The 21,812-nt window shown below is 44.4% G+C and overlaps 1 non-coding gene across 1 annotated transcript; it reads left to right on the top strand.

The window, feature by feature from the left end:
• The first annotated feature begins 20,766 nt into the window (after nt 1–20,766).
• LOC132540607 (small nucleolar RNA SNORA70) lies at nt 20,767–20,897 on the top strand. Its single transcript, XR_009551798.1, has one exon. It is a non-coding gene; the product is annotated as a small nucleolar RNA SNORA70 (small nucleolar RNA).
• The last annotated feature ends 915 nt before the right edge of the window (nt 20,898–21,812 follow it).

Raw genomic sequence — 21,812 nt, 5'->3', positions numbered from 1 at the left:
AGGAAAACACGATCACTTACGTGTCACAAGAGAAACATTTTGTTCTGTCTATTCCAGATCCCTCCTAATGAAGGCAAAACTGAAGAAGAGCCCTATTTGACTGAGTAACATGATGGCTTTAGGGTGTATGCTTGCAAGTAAGGGTTGGGGCAGCACTGGGTTTTCCCACTGAATAGGCAGTGGGGAAAAAAATCAGCCCAGTGGGAGAAACAGAGAGGACACACAGAGACAATATGGAGGTTCTGGGAATGCTTTCTGCAAGGGTGATGAAAGAGGAACTCCCAGGATTTAGGGAAGAGGAATAAGAGTAAAAAATAGGGAACTAGTTGCTGGGGAGGGGGGTTGTGGCTATAAGAGTCCTTACTCTCCGTTCTTCCCGTGAAGTAAATTACTTGTGAAAACAATTTCATACCCAAGTTTATTTGTGCCTGGTTTCCTTTGGTAAGACCATAGTTATGCTCAGTGTCTGTGTTGATGCAGATTCAGAAGCAGAGAAGCTTGTGTGGACTGAGAATGTAAAGACAGCTGTGTGGGGCCAGCAGGTGACTCACCTTGTAGAGCACATACCTTGCCATGGACTCAGGCCACCACATGGGAGAGTCTTCTTAAATGGTGGAAGAATGCTGTGGTGTCTCTCCATCTCTATCTCTCTCTTTCCCTCTCCATATATCTCTGTCTCTCACCCTCTATCTAGAGGAAAGAAAACGATTGATCGGAGTAATAGAATTGTGGAAGCACCAAGCTTCAGCAGCAACCCGAGTGGCAAAGCAAATAAGCAAACAGACAAACAAGTCTCACACACAAAAGCAAGCCAGACACATAGGCAATAACAATAAACAGCTGTCCACTGGGTTACATACTAATTAGCCTGTGGTGAAAGGGCTGTAATGGAGATCAAAGTCATGAGGGAGGTAAAGCAGAAGAGTTATGCTTATTGGAACATCATGGAGGAGGTTAAGGTTTATGACCGGAATTGAAAGGGAAACCTGGTCTCACAAAAAGACTAGCAGGATGAAGGCATTCTAAGTTGAGGGTGAGCAGATGCACGGAAATAAGTAACTCATGGGTAAATTCTTATCCTTCAGTAGAAAGAAGAAAGGTTAGGACTGTACTGTTGGGCACCCCCAAACATCCCACCATAGTGGAGACTTTGCACTCTGAGAACAGAGGAAATGCTGAGGGTGCATGCTTTGTTGATCTTGTTCACTTTGGGCACCAAAGAGGATGGAAAGTCAATTAGGAAGGACCAGGTGGTTGTGCACTTGGCTGAGCATATATGTTACAATGTGGCAAGGACCTGGGTTGAGCCCCAGATCTCCACCTGCAGGGGGAAAGCTTTGAAAATAGTAATGCAGTGCTGCTGGTGTTTCTCTGTCTTCTTCCCTCTCTGTTACTCCCTTCCCTCTTGATTTCTCTATGATTGTCTTTATACAATAAATAAAGATAAAATAATAAAAAAGGAAATCTGGAAATCCCAACACAAAAAAACGCTTGAGGAGATCTGTCCATTTTTAGAAATACTAATTCTCTCCACCTCCACCCCCTCTCGTCATTACTGGGGCTACACCTCTTCAGGCCTGCTTTTTCAGACATAAAAAGAGACAGATGGACAGAGAGAAGCCATAGCACTGAAGCTTCTTTCAGTGCAATGGGGCCCTGTTTTGATCTTGGTCTGTGCATGACAAAGCAAGTGTACTATCCAAATGAGCTATCTTGTGGGCCCTCTCTGTCTCTTGTTAACTGGTTACTGTTGTTGGGGGGTGGGGGGGGGGTTGTTGTCTTAAATGCTGGCACTTCTTTCACTTGCTTTTCTCTGTCCCTGCCAGAATTTCTGAAAGTATATACCCAGAGCTTCCCCTGTGCTCAAAACCCTTTTAACCTTCATATGCCTCACCCCCAAAGTGGACACAGCATTGCTTATCATGCAGTTTCTTTTGAAGGATTTATAAGATTTCATAACATGTTCAGTACTGCATTCACCACATCACACTCTCCCAACAATGGAAACGATTGCCACTTTAGAACAAATTCCACATTTCAGAAAATGTCACTCAAGGATCTCAAATTGGCCCAGCTAACTCATCCCCTTGTATTTAGCAGATGTCTTTCAAGCACTTGGCACCCAAAAGCACCTTGAGCCCACCCCTCGCTGTATGTAACCTGAGCCGGCTGTTGCCTTTTCCCTCCTTGTGCCAGGCTGTCTCTTTAGCCCACTTCACTGAAGTTAATTCTCCTCTTGCCTATCCTCCCACTGAATCTTGTTTATATATTTTTTTCTAGCGCTTACAGAAGACTGCTTTATATTATGGTTGCTAGTGTGTGCTTCACACCCACTCCCCTACCCTGAAATCTGCACTTGAAACTAGTCTGAGCACCACAGCCTGTGCTAAACTCCCACCAGGAGTCCCTTTTAACCTCCGCAACTGTTCCAAAGGAAACAGTTTTTTCCCCCTCAACCATCAGCATCCATAATAAAGAAAAGGAAACCGTTTCAATTTGCCTTTTACTGCTTGCCAGTATTGCCCTTGTCCAAAGGCTACTGTGCAGCTTGACTCCTTCCATATGTCTACTTTATGATGTTTGAAAGAAAAAAGTTGTCTTCACAGTGTGGCTTTATTGCTTCCTATTCTGTTCCTCAGCAAATGTCTCGAGTTGGAACTACATTGTCAGTGATTCTTCTTTGTGAGAAAGTGCATTCTGAATTCAAGCAGCAATTTCATAAATAGATTTCCAGAACACAACATGTTCCTTAGTAGGAAACTATCTGATTTTTTTTTTAAGCCTCTGTGGTTATTTGTCTTTAAGAAAAAGATTTTTATAATTGGCCTTAGAAGGATGTGAACGGGTGGACTCTGAACTTTCCTGAATCACTTCTTGCAGAATTCCAGCTAGCTCCACAGCATACCTGAGCTGCAAATTGTCGCCAGGTGTTCCTGGGAGTTTTGCCAATTTGGAACTTGGCAATTAGAAGTGAGGAAGTGGTTCTTCCCCCCCTCTCATTTGCGAATTTCTTCCTTTAGCAGACTTCTGGCAATTTGGGGGCATACGAATTAGAGGTGAGGAACTGTTCCCCCCCCCCATTTGTGAATGTGTTTATTTAGCAAACGCCTCCTGGACTCCTCCAGTGAGCCAGATGACTGTTGGAGGCTGGGGACTCTGGCAGAATTTCCTTCAGTCTCTCTGAAGGGCTTGGTCTGATATGGAGCAAACACTATAGACACCATGAGAAAGGAGGTGGTGGGGAGATGGTGCTGTGAAGTCAGCATCTCAGAGGGAAAGAGCGAAACAGGTGGTGGAGAGAGAGAGAGATCCTTAACAACTACCAGTAGTTGTTTTTTTTTTATTCATTTCTACACTGAAAGTTCATACATACTTTTATCACTTTGAACATTGCCAACCTCTACTGGGTCAGACATGGACACCAGGCAGTGTGCCCTCAACATCTCTGTCAATAGCCAAAACCCATCTCCTGGAACTGGAAATAAGTCGCCAGGGATAAGGTGTGTTCCTGGCCATGTGTGCAAACCAGGGTGAGTCTATATACCATATGGAAATACCACACCATTGGGGGAGCTGTTCCCCTCCTCCACTTCTTTTTCTTTTCTTCTTTATTGGGGAGGATTAATGGTTTATAGTCAACAGTAAAATACAGTACTTTGTACATGCGTAACATTTTTTAGTTTTCCACATAAAACTTAACCCAGTCTAGGTCTTCCTCTGCCATCATGTTCCAGGGGGGCTCGAACCAGGATCCTTACGTCGGTCCTTGTGCTTTGCGGCAGGTGAGCTTAACTGCTGTGCTACCACGCGACTCCCGTATTTTTATTTATTTAATAGAGATAACCAGAAATTGAGAGGAAGTGGGGTATAGAGAGGGACAGTGGCAGAGAGACAACTGCAGTGCAGCTTCACCACTCGTGAAGCTCCCCCCCTGCAGGTGGGGACTGAAGACTCAAACTCAGGGCCTTTCACATTGTACCATGTGTGGTCAACCAAGTACACCACCACCCAGCACCCTAAAATTTCTCTCCATACCTACTTTCCCAGGGCACTCTGCTAGGGGTGTAGGGAGTATGGAAAGAAAGGTGGGACCCTGTGCTTCCTGGGAGGATTGGTGTGTGACAAGTGATGACCTCGGGGCTCCTTCAGTGATCAGGAGAGAGAATCCCAGGGACTTCCTCTAGAGTAGGCCGGTGTGGAGGACTTGAGAGGAGACTTCTTTTTAAAATATTTTAATTTTCTTTTTGATACAGAGAGAAACTGAGGGTAGGGGAGGTAGAGAGAGATCAGCAGCAATGCTTCACTGCTTAGGAAGCTTCTCTCCCTGCAAGTGGAGGCTGGAGGCTTGAACCCAGATCTTTGTCCACTGTAACATGTGTGCTCAACCAGGTATGCCTTCACATGGCCCCATTTTTTGAAAGATATTTATTTATGTATTCTTTTTAATTTTTAAATTATTGCCCCTAGGGTTATCACTGGGGCTCAGTGTTGGCATGATGAATCTTTGGCTCTTGGTGGCCTTTTTTCTCTTTCTAATTTATTTTTATTTGATAGAGAGGGAGAGAGAAAGATAAACACCTGCAGCCCTGCTTCAACACAGATGAAACATCCTCCCTGCAGTGGGGAGGAGGGGCTCGAACCCAGATCCTTGCCCATGGTGATATGTGTACTTAACTGAGTGTGCTGCTCTTGACCACTTTGAAGAAAGCTTCTCAGAGACAAGTGACAAAGATTCATCTATGTCTTCACAGCTAGACAGAGCCTCCCATCCACCCTTCTGTGACATGGCAGGACCTACTGACAACTGCAGGCAGTGGTGGTTTTCAGGGTGAAGATGGTGTACCTGTGCTCCCATTCTGTATTTTATGATGTCAGGTTGGTAGTTTGAAGCCAACCATTGTTGGGGCATTTATACTACTGAAATCTGCAAATGCTATAAACTAGGCACTCCTGCTCCACTCCCACTGACCCAATCCTACTGTCCTGTCCCAAATCTCAGGATTGGTAACAAAACAAACAAACAGACAGACAGACAGACAAATGATTGAATAGCATAAGAACAAGGAAAGAATATAAATTAGCTTCTGGATCCCACATGTGAATGGCCTGCTTACTTTTCCAGCCTTACCACTTCCAAGGGGTTGGGGTAACACTCCCTGAAGAACATGGCAGTGATGTGTTCTCCACTGGGTCCCAACATAGAAGCCCTTGTGAAGCTTAGGAGGGGTGGGTGTCCATTGTGTTGAGAACCAGTGAGCGGGCTTTGACAGAAGGTTTTTCTAAAGGATGTAGTAGCTGGAGGGTAAGAAGGTAGTGACTCATGGCCAGGGAGAAGGGGGCTGGAGAGCAGAGGGAGAAGGTTACTTTGCTGGCCCTGTTTGGGTTCCAGATGCCGGTCTCTGTTCCGGCACCAAATGCCGGGCTAGCTTCGCGGGCGGGAGACAGATGACCAGGGACTCATGGCTGAGCTGGGAATGCAGTTCAATCTTTATTGATGAGCAAGGATGCAGTGCAATCAATCAATCTCTATTCATTAGAAAATCCTGTCCTTTATATCTCCTGAGGCGGAAGGGTCAGGAAGAGGAAGTACATAGGATGGGGGGTGGAGAGAAGGAAAAAGCGCGCAAACCAGTGGGGATTAAATGGTGGAAAACAGGAAGTGACTAGGAGAGGGAGCGGAGTGAAAAAAAAGAGAGCGCTAACCAGTGGGGATTAAACCAGTGCGGGTCTCAAACAAAACAGTGATTATTTAAATAGACCACAGCGTCAAGCAATGCAGGGGAACCTGGCGTGACGTGGATAGAAACAGAAGCAGAACTAGCCAAAGGAGAAATCTTGACCCACAGTTACTCAGTAAGTAGTTCACTTCTTGCATGTGTAAGGCCCCAGACTTGATTCTGCATCCCACACATGTTGGAGTAGTGCTTTGGTCTCCCTATCTCAATCAATCCATCAATCAACCAACCAATCAACTCATTTTAAAGTAGAGACTGCTGTTCATATAGCTCTTCTCTACTGTTTCCCCAGAAGTATCATTATGGGTAGAATCTAAATTGTGCTTCTTTCCTCAGGATCTTGATGCCAAGCATGAAGTTTTATCATTACTGGCTTTAGATTTCTTTTCTTCTCCATTGTGGATCATAAAAATTTATAGAAATTTGAGATTTTAACTCTGTGATCTCTTCATGATTTTTCAATATGAAAGCAAAGCAGTGGGGGGTAGGGCTGGGGGGATGGCTGGGCAGTGGCACACCTTGTTAAGCACACATAGTACTGAGCTCAAGGACCAGAGCAAGGATCTGGGCTGGAGCCCCTGGTTCCCCACTTGCATGGGTCGGGGGGGGGGGGGGGCCGTGCTTCATGAGTGGCAAAACAGGTCTGCAGGTGTCCATCTTTTTTTCTCCCTCACTAAATTGCTGTCCTGTCAAATAAAAATGGGAAAAAATGGCCATCAGGAGCAATGGATTCATGCTGATACACAGCCCCAGCAATAACCCTGGAGGCAAAAAAAATGCAGCAGAAATATGTGGTTTGCTGTTTATTGGGGGGTGGCAGGTGGTACACTCAGCAGAGTATACATGCTATCATGCACAAGGAAGGACCTGGATTCAAGCTGTAGGTCACCACAAGGGACCACCTTTGGAGGAAACTTCAAAGTGAAGGAGGGTGGGCCAGGTGGTGGCACACCTGGTTGAGTGCACATGTTCCAAAATGATGGAGGGGTGCTGCAGTGTCTTTCCTTCTCTCTTTCTCTCCATCTCTCTATTTCTCATTTTTTTATTGGAAGAAAGAAAAAAATGGCTGCCTAGTGGAATCGTGTAGACTCTGAGTTCCAGTTTTTTCCTGGTGACAAAAAAAAAAAAAAAAAAAGAGATTGCACCAAAGTAAAAGACTTGTGTGGGGGAGGGTTGGGTTGGGTCCTGGGACATGACGGACAAGGAGGACCTAGCGGTGGTTGTATTGTTATTTGGAAAACTGGGAAATGTTATGCATGTACAAACTATTATATTTTACTGTTGACTGTAAACAATTAATCTCCCAACAAAGAAATTAAAAGAGAGAGAGAGAGAGAGGAAAGAAATGGTGCTATTTATCATTTGGCTTTGGGTTGCTGGATGGGGTTAGAAATCCATTCCCAGGGAGTCCAGCGGTAGTGCAGTGGGTTAAGCGCAGGTGGCCCGAAGCCCAAGGACTGGCATAAGGGTCCCTATTCGAGCCCCCAGCTCCCCACCTGCAGGGGAATCGCTTCTCAGGTGGTGAAGCAGGTCTGCAGGTGTCTATCTTTCTCTTCCCTTCTCTGTCTTAACCTCCTCTCTCCATTTCTTTCTGTCCTATCTAACAACGATGGCATCAATAGCAACAACTATAAAAAAACAAGGGCATGTTACAAAAGGGAAAATAAATTTAAAAAAACCATTCCTCACACTGAACTATTTAAAAAAAATTTTAATTAGCTTTATTTACTGGATAGAGACAGCCAGAAATCAAGAGGAAAGGGCGTGATAGAGAGGGAGAGAGACACCTGCAACACTGCTTCACCACTCACAAAGTTTCCCCCCTGCAGGTGGGGACCAGGGGCTTGAACCCTGGTTCTTGTGCATTGTAATATGTGCGCTCAACCAGGTGTGCCACCACCCAGCCCCCACACTGAGTTCTTTAAAAAAAATTTTTATTAATGATTTAATTGTGATTAACAAGATTGTAAGGTAATGGTAAAATCCCACACAGTTCCCACCACCAGAGTTTCATATCCCATCCCCTCCATTGGAGACTTCACTATTCTTTATTCCTCTGAGAGTATGGACCAAAATTCTTTATGGGATGCAGAAGATGGAAGGTCAGGCTTCTGTAATTGCTTCTCCAATGGATACGAACATTGGAAAGTTCATCCACACCCCAGCCAGCTTCTATCTTTCCCTAGTGTAGTAGGGCTCTGGAGAGGTGGGGTTCCAGGACACATCTGGTGAAGTCAGGATGGCATCATAGTAGCATCTGTAACTTCGTGGCTGAAAGGCAATAGGATATAAAGCAGGACAAACTATCTAATAAACAGGAACCCAAAGGAAGGACTAGAACAGGTGAAATTAGGGTTCTTTGTGTGGGAACAAGCTACAAGTCTATTTTAGGTATGTTTCAAGGGACTCATGACTTTAGTAATATTTTTTCCTAAGCCTGATAGCTAACATGCAAGTGGACTAAAAGTATTGTCTGGGAAGATGGTGTCACAGGTAAGAATAGAACTATAAAGCTGGATTAGGGCAGAGAGTAGCTCCCAAATATGAGGAAAATATATAGATACCATTAACTGTAAACCCCATTGATCTTCACACTGAGCTCTTAAGAGCTGAGTTTGCATGTAAACACAAAACATATTGGGTCACCTCATTCTAGATGATGCACTGTTTCTTATACCTGAAAGGATTAAACCTAAAACCTAAATTCATGCGTTGAGACATTTTCCCCAGGGGCCTGGCTACTGGTGTTCCCTCATCTCTGCAGCATGGAAAAATGAAGCCTAGGAACTCAGCCAGTGTGCCATCAATCCACAGAAACAGAGTCAGCTCATTCTGTTGGATTCTGGATGCTTGTTTGTCTCTTCTCTTCTGCTGACAATTGCACTGAGTAGCAATTTAAGAGAGTGAGTTATATCATTTAACCCTGTGCAACTGTATTCTTAATTTCGAATCTTCTCTAGGATCTCAGTGATTCTGAGCAAGAAAGGAAAGGGAAGGAAGGGAATTCGCATGTGTGCCCATCATACTCCTGCACTCCCTGGCTTGCCTTGCTATCCCCATGACAGCCCTTCCAGGCAGACCAGGAGCCTGGAAAGAGAGTTAGGTGAGCTGCCAGCATCAGATAGCTGAGAAGGCAAAGGCAGGAGACAGTTTAGTCAGACACCAAGATCAAGGCTCTTTCCATTGACTGCTTCTCCTCATAATCACCAGATGGATTCAAATCCAGGAAACAGAAGCCAAATCTGCATTTCTTTACAAATTGTAAGAAACTCTAGAGCTCTTAGGGTAGTGGTATGGTTGGGTATTTTCTGCCTTCAGTGTCTTTTCAGACTGTAGGTGTCTGGTCAGAGGGTACGCCTTGAGTTTAAGTCCCCACTGGGGTGCAGGATTGTTGTGGTTCTGAAGCAAAGGAAGTCAACCTCAGGAAAGAAATGAGGCCGTCATGGCAGAGACATAGTGAAACCACCTCTTCCTATCTGTATGGCTAGCCTGTAGGGGTGATTCTGCCCAGGCCCTATAAGGAAGGTACTGTGATAAATATTTCACAGAGGAAGAAACTAAGCCTGAGAGTCTCCCTGATTGTCCAAGTCACACAAGCCAGGCTTAACCCTGGGATTTGAACACAAGACTGTGGAACATGAAAACACTAGTTTATAGGGATGTATGCACCCCCCGCCCCCGAGTTCATAGCTGCATTACTCACAACAGCCGAAGAGCAGAAGCAGCCTAAATGCTCATTGACAGAGGAGTAGATAAAGGAGTCATGGGCTGTGGAATACTACTCTGTAATCCAAAAAATATGAGATGGTATCTTTTGGGACAAAATGGATGGAACTGGGAATAATTATACTTAGTGAAATAAGTAAAAAAGATGAAAGACAACTACCAGATGGTTTCACTTATATGTGGACTCTAGAGAACTGATACATATTAACTAGCCAAAAAAAAAAAAAAAAAAAAAGCAAAACTAGAAGCAAACAACCTATTTTGGAGACTTTGTAGAACTATGGTGGTTATCGTTGTGGAACTGTAATCTTATAAACCACTGTTAAATACAAATAAAATATGGCAACAACAACAAAAAAAGACTGTGAAGTGCAAACGTCTGTGTTCTTCTTCAGGTACTATGCCAGTCTTCATAGACAACTTTGGGGCCCATTTTTTCTTCTCTTTTGTCACAGACCACTTCAGCACTCCTTTGTGTACAGGTTACTTGGCCTCTTTTCTTCTTTTCTTTATTATTACCTCTGCTTATCTTTTATCCATAGGCTTATCCTTGAGTTTCTCCTCATTGTGACTTTCGGCAGCAACCAGAATCTAAAATCATCTTTTTTTTTTTTAACTTCTTTATTGGGGGATTAGTAGTTTATAGTCAACAGTAAAATACAATAGTTTATACATGTGTAACATTTCTCAGTTTTCCACATAAAAACTCAACCCCAACTAGGTCCTCCTCTGCCATCATGTTCCAGCACCTAGACCCTCCCTCCCACCCTAGAGTCTTTTACTTTGGTTCTTCTTCTTCTAGCGTTTGCCCTTCTTCCGTAGCCAGTCAACAGAGTCAGGTTGAGCCTGATGTAAAGTTTCGAGACCTCCTTTGAATCTGGAGAGGTGGCAGTCATTGACTATGTGGGTCATAGTCTGTCTGTAGCCGCAGGGGCAGTTCGGGTCGTCTCTGGCTCCCCAGCGATGGAACATAGCGACGCACCGGCCATGGCCTGTTCAATAGCGATTGAGGAGGGCCCAATCATAACATGCTAGGTCAAAGCCAGGTTGACGCTTGCAGGGGTCTGTGATGAGGTGTTTGTTCTTTACCTCAGCTGACTGCCAACTCTGTTTCCCAGAGTCTGGAACAGAGAAGTGCAGTGTAGGCATAGGGGACCAGATTGGGTGACTAGACGTCAAGCGTTGGACAGGGTGGGCGAAGATATCCGCGTATATTGGCAGGTCTAGTCGAGCGTAGACGTGGGAAATGAATTTAGATGATGCCGCATCCCGACGAATATCTGGCGGGGTGATGTTGCTAAGAACTGGCAGCCATGGAACCGGGGTGGAACGGATGGTTCCAGAAATGATCCTCATGGAGGAATATAATTTGGAATCGACCAAGTGGACATGGGGGCTACGGAACCATCCTGGGGCACAGTATTCTGCAGTGGAATAGCATAATGCCAGAGATGATGATCGCAGTGTGGAAGCGCTCGAGCCCCATGAGGAGCTGGCCAGTCTTGCAATGATGTTATTCCTCGCGCCCACCTTTGCTGCAGTTTTTATGAGATGTTCGTGAAATGACAGAGTGCGATCGAGAGTAACGCCAAGATAGACTGGCTGGGCTTCATGCCGGATTCTTGTATTGCCAAGCTACACATTAAGCTCACGTGAGGCCGAGGCATGGTGTAGATGGAAAACAGATGATACCGTTTTTTGCAGTGCTAGGGATTAGTCGCCATTTTTTACAGTAATCAGATATCAGAGACATGTCTTTCGTGAGTGTTTCCTTGAGGATGTCGAACTTGGATGCCTGAGTTGCACAGCAGATGTCATGGGCATAGATGAACTTCCTTGAAGAAGTTTCTGGGAGGTCATTGATGTAAATATTAAATAGCGTAGGAGCCAGAACAGAGCCCTGGGGGAGGCCACTTGAGACAAGTCTCCATTTACTTTGGTGTAATACACCAACTCTAGTTCAAGATCTGTTTTGTGTTTCCCTTCTGTTCTTATTTTTCAACTTCTGTCCATGAGTGAGATCTTCTTCCTTCTCTTTCTGGCTGATCTCACTTAACTTGATCCCTTCAAGCTCCACCCAAGATAAGGTTATTTCACCATTTTTAATTGCTGAATAGTATTCCATTGTGTATATAGACCATAACTTGATCAGCCACTCATCTGTTGTTGGACACTTGGGTTGCTTCTGGGTTTTGGCTATTACAAACTGTGCTGCTATGAACTTAGGTATACACAGATCTTTTTGGATGGGTGTGTTGGGTTTCTTAGGATATATGCCTAGGAGTAGAATTGCAGGGTCATAGGGTAGACCCACTTCTAGACTTCTGAGAGTTCTTCAGACTGCTCCCCACAGGGGTTGGACCAATTGACATTCCCGCCAGCAGTACAGGGAGGAGGGGGTTGGTGGAATGATCTTTGACCTCTCTCTGCTGGAGTGCAAACCTGTCGCAGTCTCCTCTGTTGAGGGACTAGTGCCAGTCTAGTCCCTGTCTTCTTCCCTGAAGTCAGACTGAGCTTCCCAAATGCAGATCTGATCATTCCACTCTCCTATGATTTGATCTTTGTGCCATCTGCTCAATAATTTCAATATCAAACCACAGAATTCTTTGCCCAAATTATACTTTTTGTGATTTTACCTTACTCATTTTGACTCATTTCACATCTCTGTCCACTCCTACTTTCACTCTGTAAACATTTTGAACTACTGTTTTTGGAGGTCTAAGTTATTGCTAACCCTTACATGTTTCCTAAAAGTCCATACATTATACCCTCTATTTTAGACAAAGAATTTGAATATTGGCTGGGTAGTGGCGCACCTGTTTGAGTACATATGTTCCAGTGCTCAAGGACCTGGGTTCAAGCCCCCGGTCCCCATCTGCAGAGGGTAAGCTTTGCGAGTAGTGAAGACAGGTGACTTTCTCCTCCTTCCTCTCAATTTCTGGCTGTCTAGTCTATCCAATAAATAAATATTAATAATAAGGATTTGAATATTGAATCACAGTTGGTAAATGGTGAAGTCTAATTTCATGGCAATTCTTGCTGTCTCTGAATACAAGGATCTTTCTGCCACTCTGGTGTGGGGTGGGGTGCTGGTATATTGGTGTGGTCCACCAGGCCTTCCATGAGGAGGAGAGACATCCTGACATCATCTCACTGTAGTCCAGTCCTTTCTCTCTGGCCCACATGATTTTGCAGATGTGAGGGTGACTGAGCCCCAAGATTAATAATTACTGCAAAATCACTGTGGCCAAGGGGAAGGCATACCATTCATCATGTGCACCGTACTCAGATCCCTTTGCTTGAGTTTAATCAGACTAATGAACCAGCTGGCTTCCTTTCTGAAGTGATTTCTGCTGTTTCCATTACTGAATAACAGCACAGCAGGATTTGAAAGGGAGAGAGAAGAGAATTCAGCTGCAGAGAGAGGACATCTTCCAAATGAGTCTGCTGAAGGCTTGGCTGTGCTGGGGGAGGTGGGGCAGAGTGACAGGGATGTGGAGGGAGCACTAAGTGGGAATTCTGTGGCCCGTAAGCCAGCGCTGCCACCTACAGTGTTCCCAAGGGTGAACAGAACTGTGTAAAGTGTAACTAAAGAGAGCTCCAGGTGAGTTAGAAACCAGTGTCTTCAGCAGAGAGTAGAGTGATGGGGGAAGTGTGCATCTACCACTGCATTCACGCATCTAACATTGATTGATGCTACCCTGTGCATTGTCTAATTTAAACACAGTGAACACAGCATGGACTCTGACTCAGGAGAACACGGGCAATTGTTTTCATTTTTTAATTAGTGATTTAATATTGATTTACAAAATTACAACAGAGCTACAATTCCACATCATTTCCACTACCAGAGTTCTGTGCTCCCATTCCCTCCATTGGAAACTCCAGTAGTTCTCCCAAGATCACAGATATGGGTTGACTATTATTTCTATAACTATCTATCTATCTATATATGTATTTGTCCTTTTCCCCCCTATGGTCCTGCCTTTTCCTTTCTAAGTCACAGCTATACCTATTACTACTCTGAATGTCCTATTTTTTTTCCCCCCTCTTTTCTCTCTGGGTCCTGATGGAATTGGAGTTCAGAGCCTTTTGGTTATCTTCTCCTAACATTTCTTCTCCTCTGGGAGTATGGACCAATTCTTTTGTTTAAACTTACAGACTCCTTTGTTAAAACTAGCCCAACATTAAGGCAAAGGCAGGACTGAGATACCTTAGCTGGTTATCTAGGTTTGAATGCCACAGCACTAGAGGAAATTCTGGCTCTATAGTCTCTCTCTCTCTTTCCCTACCTGAAGGAAGATGCACAAGGTCCTAACTCCATAAAACTATCAAACAAACAAAAAGCAAAATGCATAACTTTATGTGGCCCCTGTTGAGGCTCTTTGATCCCTATGACAATGGCCTGTGTTGTGGAATAGGAGTGGCTTAGTGACAGGGGACCTAGGAACCTCTTCAAACATTTAATGGGGTGTCCGGAGGAGGAAGGGTCTCACTTGTTCACTGTGGCCTCATGTTAGTGAGCACTATTATGGAATATCAGAACACTAACCCAAACTGCTATCTCATCAAATGCTAAAAAAGCGGGCATACAACCATTGGGCCCTCCTTCTCTTTCTCCTCAAACAAATGATTTTTTTTTTCAAAACTCCAAGCCACTTGTTTTGTGCTTAACAGTGGTTTACAAGAGCGTAAGATTACAGAACATAGTTCCATCCTGTACCCACCGCCAAAGTTCTGTGCCCTGCCCTCCCAGGGATAAGCACTACAATTCTCACAAAGTCTTTGAGACAGTCCGACAAATGAATTCTTTTTTTTTTTTTTGTCTCCAGGGTTATTGCTGGGGCTCGGTGCCTGCACTATGAATCCACTGCTTCTGGAGGCTACCTTTTCCCCTTTTTGTTGCCCTTGTTGTTTTATCGTTGTTGTTGTTATTATTATTGTTATTGTTATTGCTGTCATTATTGCTGGCTAGGACAGAGAGAAAAGGAGAGAGGAAGGGAAGACAGAGAGGGGGAGAGAAAGATAAACACCTGCAGACTTGCTTCACTATCTGTGAACTGACCTCTCTGCAGGTGGAGATCCTTAAGCCAGTCCCCGCTTTGCGCATTGTGCGCTTAACCCGCTTTGCTACGACCCAGCCCCGACAAATGAATTCTTGACCCCTGAAAATCTGAGCCAAGAAGCACAAGAGGTTGCCACTAAGTAATGAAGAAGAGAAAAGTCTGTGTAGGTTTGGTGGCTTTTATGGGTTGGATGACCATACAGCCGTTTCTCCCCAGGAATCTCCATTTGTCCCGGTATAAACTGTCGCCAAGGTTTTTTTCCCCCCTTGCCACTAGGGTTATTGCAGGGGCTCAGTGCCTACAAGATAAATCCGCCACTCCAGGTGGCCCCCCCCCCCTTTAAACTTTCATTTGATAGGACAGAGAGGAAGTGAGAGGGGTAGGGTAGAGAGGAGGGGAGGAGAGAAAGAGAGACACCTTCTTCTTCTAGCGTTTGCCCTTCTTCCGTAGCCAGTCAACAGCGTCAGGTTGAGCCTGATGTCTGCTTGTTGCTGGCTTTGAAAGTGACTGGGATCCATGTGGATTCAGTCGGCTAGGAAGGATTGTCAGTTTCCCCAATAAATGGGTACTCACGGGATGCACCACGAGAAGGTCGATCCAATGCATCCCTGATGTGCTGCTTCACCTCTTGTGGAGCTTCCCCTTCTGCAGGTGGGGACGGGGGACTTGAACCAGAGTCCTTGCGCACGGTACCCTGTGTGTGTGCACTCTACCAGGTGTGCCACCACCCATCCCCCTCAAGGCCACTTTTTACTCTCATATTTCTCATTTGGATGAAGAAATATTTAATTACCCTTAATTATCTAATTATAGTTATGGGCTATAATTTGAATAGGGGGAAGGGAAGGGCAAGGAGACTGGGGCCACAGCTAAAAGTGCCTCAGGTTTTTACTATTTAAACATTTTTTTTCTTAGTAATTTAATAGTGGTTCATAAGATCATAAAGTCACAGGGATAAAGATATAGTTCCATACTGTACCTATCACTGAAGTTCCGTGCTTCCTCCACCCCCCATCTCAGCTCCCTCCCACCAATAGCTACCATAGTTCTCACAAAATTTTAAAGATATTTTACTTCTTGGCTAGAAGATTTTGACTGTTTGCTGAAATCAGTGACAGTTGTGAACATGGCAAGTACAAGGTCAAGTACAAGATCAGGACCCGAAGTATCTGCCATTAAGAATCTTGTTTTCATGCCATCAGTGAAAGGGAAGCCAATCAGAAAAACACCAGAGGAAGCCACGTACTGTCTCTCTTTTCTGAGAGAGAGGTAAAAAGGAAACACGCTTGGCAGTAACAATAGGTATGACTTAGAAAGGGTAGATGTGAAAACAGGACCAAAGGAAAAAAATGGGCAAAAACAAACAAACAAAAAACGATCTATAGTGGTCTGGGAAGTGGTGCAGTGGATAAAGCATTAGACTTTCAAGAATGAAGTCTCAAGCACTAGAGTGTTGTCTGGTTCTTTCTCTCTCTGCCTATCTTCTTCATGAATATATTATCAAATATTAAAAATATTTTATAGAATATGATATCAATTATATTGATAGGAAATATATAAATATAATATTAATATGTAACATATAAATTTATATAAATATTATATAATATAAAATAACATTATATATTATATAAATATATATTTATATATTATAATATATTTATAAAAATATGATATTATACATATATATAGATATAAAGTCAACCCACACCCATGATCTTGGAAGAACTATTGCAGTTTCCAATGGAGGGGATTGGGGACACAGAACTCTGGTGGTGGGAACAGTGTGGAATTACACCCGTATTATAATTTTATAAACCAATATTAAATCACCAAGAAAGACAAAAACAGCAAAGATGACCCTGGTAATGTGCAGACAGCAGGTGAGAGATCAGTAGAAGCAAGGAGATGAGCTTGGAGGCTGACGGAACCACTCAGGCAAGAGACAGGGTGACCTGAAAGAAACTGAGTGGCTGTAGAGATGAGAAAAGCAGATATGTGCAAGAACTAGCCAGAAGGAAGATTTGAAAGGATTGGGAGGACTAATTAGATCTGGACAGGAGGGAGAGGAAGGTGTTAAGGGGGAGGCTGCTGGTGAACAATGAAGCCTTTCCCGGAAAGGTGTCGGCTGTTGGCAGTGAGCAGGTGAATGACACTTTGAACATGTTGGTTTTGAAGGTCATCGAAGTGGCAATGGAGCAATTAGGACTGGAGGTGCTGGGTGGGAAATGGTTGCTGGGGTAGGAGTTTGGGTGATAGGAATAGAAAGGTAGACCAGAGATGGGTAGGATAAGAAGGAGGGCAAATGAGGATAATACTCAGCTCTGTCTGTGCTCTGGAGCCTCTGGTCATATCTCTTACTACCATGCCCCACCACAGACTGATCTATTATAGTGATACCTGGCACCTATAGAAATGTTGAGTTTCCTGCCTCAGTATTCAAACTGGGTATGTAGCAGGTCACAGAACATATTGGGTACTAAATGATGGGAGGGATTTAGAAGCTTGTGAGACAAACTGCCAGGAGCTCCTTGATGATTTTAGGAAAGTATTCTCCCACGTGTGGTGTGGTGCATGCCAGAGGAGGATGGTTCATGGCGGGGGGGGGGGGGGAGGGGGGAGAAGCAATCTAGGTACTAACCTAGTTACTCAAGCCTCACTTGCTTTTCCCCTGCCCTCTACTTCCTTACTTTGTTCCTTTTTAAGAAATATTTTTGTTTATTGGATAGAGACCCAGAGAAATTGATAGGAGAAGGGGAAATAAAGAGCGAGAGAGGCAGAGAGACACCTGCAGCCCTGCTTCACCACTCGTGAAGTTTTCCTCCTGCAGGTGGGGAGTGGGAGCTTGAACCTGGGTCCTTGTGCGTTGTAATGCGTGTGCTCAACCAGGTGTGCCACTGTTTGGCTCCTCCTACCTCCTCACTCTGAAGATAGTGTTTTCTTCTTTTCTTTTCCTTTTTTTTTTTTTTTTTGCCTTTTATCATTTTATTAAGGGGGAGTTAACAGTGTAGTTGTTGACACATGGGTTACAATCTTTCATCTCCCCATGATAGTTGTCTGCAAAATACTCTCACCCCCAACTTGGGTCCCCTTCCATCATCATACACCAGAACCCCCCACCCCCCCACCCCCTTTCTTCCCTCCTTCCTCAGAGTCCTTTGCTTTGGTACCATATACCAAACCCAGTTCAAGTTTGACTTTGTAGTTTTTCTTGTTGTCCTTGGCAGTATTTCTTCTTCTCCAAAAAGAGGACTTGAGATGCTTAGCCATTTAGATAGGTGTGAATGCAATAGAAGGAGCCATATTGTATGGTCATAGTTTATTTGTTTATTTATTTATTTTAAATCTTTTTTATGATTCCCCTTAAAAATATTTATTTATTTATTCCCTTTTGTTGCCCTTGTTGTTTTATTGTTGTAGTTATTGTTATTATTGTTATTGCTGTTGTTGGATAGGACAGAGAGAAATGGAGAGAGGAGGGGAAGACAGAGAGGAGGAGAGAACGACAGACACCTGCAGACCTGCTTAACTGCCTGTGAAGTGATTCCCCTGCAGGTGGGGGGCCGGGGGCTGAACCAGGGTCCTTACACTGGTCCTTACACTTTGTGCTGCTACATGCGCTTAACCCACTGCATTACTGCCTGACTCCCTTATTTTTTACTTTTTGTTTTGCTCTTTTTTTTTTCTCCTTTGCAAGTGGAAAGGGCCTCATTTAGATAGCTCAGAATAATGAGAGGAGCTTTGGGATGAAAGTGTCGTGAACTCTGTAAAGTTTTGTGTAGAAAAAACATAGAAAAATACATCTTGACTTTTTGACAACCAGATATTTGACTAGGCTTTGAGAAGTACTGGCTAGTGGCAGTCAAGGCACTTAGCAGTGCTTTCATTGTTGGTTAATGTAGCTGATTCTGACTGTGATGTGTGGACTCTGCTTTTTTTTTTTTTTATAATTATCAGTGAATTAATAATGATCCACAATATTATAGGATTAAAGTGGTACAATTCCATATGATTCCCACCACCATAATTCCATATCCCATGCCCTCCATTGGAAGCTCCCTTATTCTTTATCCCTCTGGGAGTATGGACCCAAGATCTTTATGGGGAGCAGAAGGAAGAAGGTCTGGCTTCTGTAACTGCTTCTCTGCTGGACATGGGTGTTCGCAGCTTGGTCCATACTCCCAGCCTGTTTCTGTCTTTCCCTAGAGGGGGTAGGGCTCTGGGGAGGTGGGGTTCCAGGACACATTGGTGAGGTCATCTACTCAGGGAAGTCAGATTGGTGTTGTGGTAGCATCTACAACTTGGTGACTGGAAAAACATTAAGATATAAAGCAGAAAAAATTATTTAGCAGCTTTGCTGACAAGGACAAGGATGACAGTCATGGTGGAGGTGGTTGTAGTAAGAGGAACATCATCTAACATTTGTGCAACTCCCGGAAAACTTTAAGAGCCAGAAAGCAACTCTCATTTAAATAATCTTATTTAAATTTACAACAGTCCTCCTTAGCGATGTCACTATTTATTTCTGTTTTTACAGATTAAAATAGAAAGACCTCAAGAAAGAGAGTAAGTCACTTGGCCAAAGTCATTTAGTTAGCGCAAGGTAGGTCAGGACAGGAATCAAATTCAAAATTCATTAAGGGCTCACTTCCAATGGCTGTCAAAGCATGAGTCCCAAAGTTCATCTGGAACTTGTCCCCTTGACATCTTGAGAGTTAGAAAAGAAATCCGAAGGTGACTTCCAAGAAGCATAGTACTGCTAAAGAGACAGACTCAGTTGGCTCCCTGGCTCCAGTTCCAGGAGCTGACCCCAGGCTTTAGAGGACTGTGCTACTAGCTGGAACAGAGGTGAAGTCATTGTCACAAAGTCATTTTTGTGATTTGGCTCCATGATTCCCCCTCCTTGGCCTACATCTCCAAGCCCCACTTCTGGCTGGGGTGGGGGGGAGGGAGAGAGAGAGAGAGAGAGAGAGAGAGAGAGAGAGAGAGAGAACCTGAGCTCAAGAGTAGAACAGACTTACTGTCAGGAGGGAGGGAAGTACAGTAAGAAATACTGCCTGGGGGACAGGCAAGGAGGTAGCCAGCCCACTCATCTGTATGCTCAAGGGATCAAGGGAGAGGGCTGCAGAGAAAGGCCCCAGCTAAGCAGTCATTTGGATGAGGGTTGTGTTATCAATCAAGCTTGGGGGCACCATTCTGGACTCCTGGATGCTGGGATCCTGTTCCCTGCTGGTCCTTCTGCCCCAACAACTGGATCTATCTAAGCATCTCTCTCTCTCTCTCTCTCTCTCTCTCTCTCTCTCTCTCTCTCTCATGTATTTCCACATTAGAGAGGCTCTAGCGGGCCCAGCCCTGGCAGGGAGCTTACAGACAGATCTTTTGTGTCCTCTTCCTCCATCCCCATAACTGCTCTACAATCCTTTCCCCCCAGATTGCTGGCAAAGCTACAGAACTTCTGATTCAGTGACATTTTCCAGGATCACTGTGTTCTTCCTCTTAAGCCGTCTGAGATAGAACTGAGAACAGGAAGCCCACTGTCTCAGAGGCAGGATGGAGATTGGTGCCACCAAGAAACTGACACTAGAGGGGATCCCAGAGGAGAGGGGGACAGGCAGACACTCTTCCTCATGTGACAGTCCTGACTTCAGGCATTGTCACATGTTGTCTTTTCTTTTTTAACTCTCCTCGATAGTATTGGGAAATGGGCAAAATTGCCCCCATTCACAGGGAGAGGAAATTAAAGTCGAGAGAATTGAATCACCCAGAGTGAGAAACCTGGCATGTCTTTAGCACCAGTCTCTTCGGATTCTTCATGATGACTATCCTTTTATGGTGTACAATCCTCAAGCTTCGCCACAAGCCAGAATTCCTGGAGCACAGCACTAGTTTTTGAGGTAATGACATCTGGCATGAGCTTGAAGGGGCTTACATATGCAGAGTGGGACATTGTATCTGTCAGATATTCTTGCAGAAAGATGAATACCAAACTGAACTGGCTGCCTTCGTGTGTGTGTGTGTGTGTGTGTGTGTGTGTATGTGTGTGTGTGTGTGTAGTCAGAGCACAGACACCTACTAAGGAATCTTGGAAATCGAAGAAACTGTGTAAGCAGTATAATCCACACTGTAGATTAAAGTTCTAGCAGTTAAGTTAAAAGTGTTCTGGTCTGTGCTTGGAGACTTAATAGGTTGGAAGGATTTTTACAAAAGGAGGATCTGTTAAGAATTACTACCTTATTCAATAGCTGATGAAGCCAGCCCTGTTCCTCTCCCCATAAGGCCTGGTGAGCACCAGCTGCAGATAGCAGCTCCTTGGTAGTGTCTGCACAGCCTGGTGCTTGTATGGTGGCCCTAAGGGACTTCAGTAACAGCCTTTTCCAGTGGACATTTATTTTATGCACTGTAAGCTCCAGACAGGTCTGCAGGGCATCTTTAGACAGTCCCAGGGTACAATGCTCACAATGGCCAAGTCACCACAAACTTTGATTGACACCTTGCACAAGGCCAACTTCCCTGGCCTCCAGAGGTTTCACATCTCTAAGAAGTAGAGCTTTATCAAGTCTAATGCAGATGGATTAGAAGACGTGGAGGCTGAAAAGCATCTCATCCCAGATGGCTGTGAGGTCAAATACATCTCTAATTCTACTTCCCCTGGACAAGTAACAAGCCCTATAGCTTTGACAGCCTCAAATCTACCTTCCCTCCTTAACCATGTCCAATGGATGCTACAACCTAAACAAATAAATGGAAATTATTCATTTAAAAATATTTTATTATATTTGTTTATTTCTTGAATAAAGACAGAAATCGAGAAGGGGGAGATAGAGAGGGAGAGAGACAGAGAGACCTTGCTTCAGCACTTGCAAAGCTTTCCCCTTGCAGGTGGGGGCTGGGGGCTCAAACCTAGATCCTTGCGCATTGTAGCATGTGCACTCAAACAGGTGTGCCACTACCCGGCCCCTCTTTTTTTTTGCCCTCAGGGTTATTGCAGGGGCTCGGTGCCTGCCCTATGAATCCACTGCTCCTGGAGGTCATTTTTCCCCTTATGTAGCCCTTGTTTTTTATCGTTGTTGTGGTTATTATTGTTGTTATTGCTATCATTGTCGCTGGATAGGACAGAGAGAAATGGAGTGAGGAGGAGAAGACAGAGAGGGAGAGAGAAAGACAGACACCTGCAGACCTGCTTCACAGTTCATGAAGTGACGCCCCTGCAGGTGGGAAACTGGGGTTCGAACTGGGATCATTTGCAGGTCCTTGAGCTTCATGCCATGTGGGCTTAACTCGCTGC

The sequence above is a fragment of the Erinaceus europaeus genome, chromosome 9 (assembly GCF_950295315.1).
Source record: "Erinaceus europaeus chromosome 9, mEriEur2.1, whole genome shotgun sequence".
Lineage (NCBI taxonomy): Eukaryota > Metazoa > Chordata > Mammalia > Eulipotyphla > Erinaceidae > Erinaceus > Erinaceus europaeus.
The sequence above is the reverse complement of the archived record's forward strand: the minus strand, read 5'-3'. Positions and strand labels throughout refer to the sequence as shown.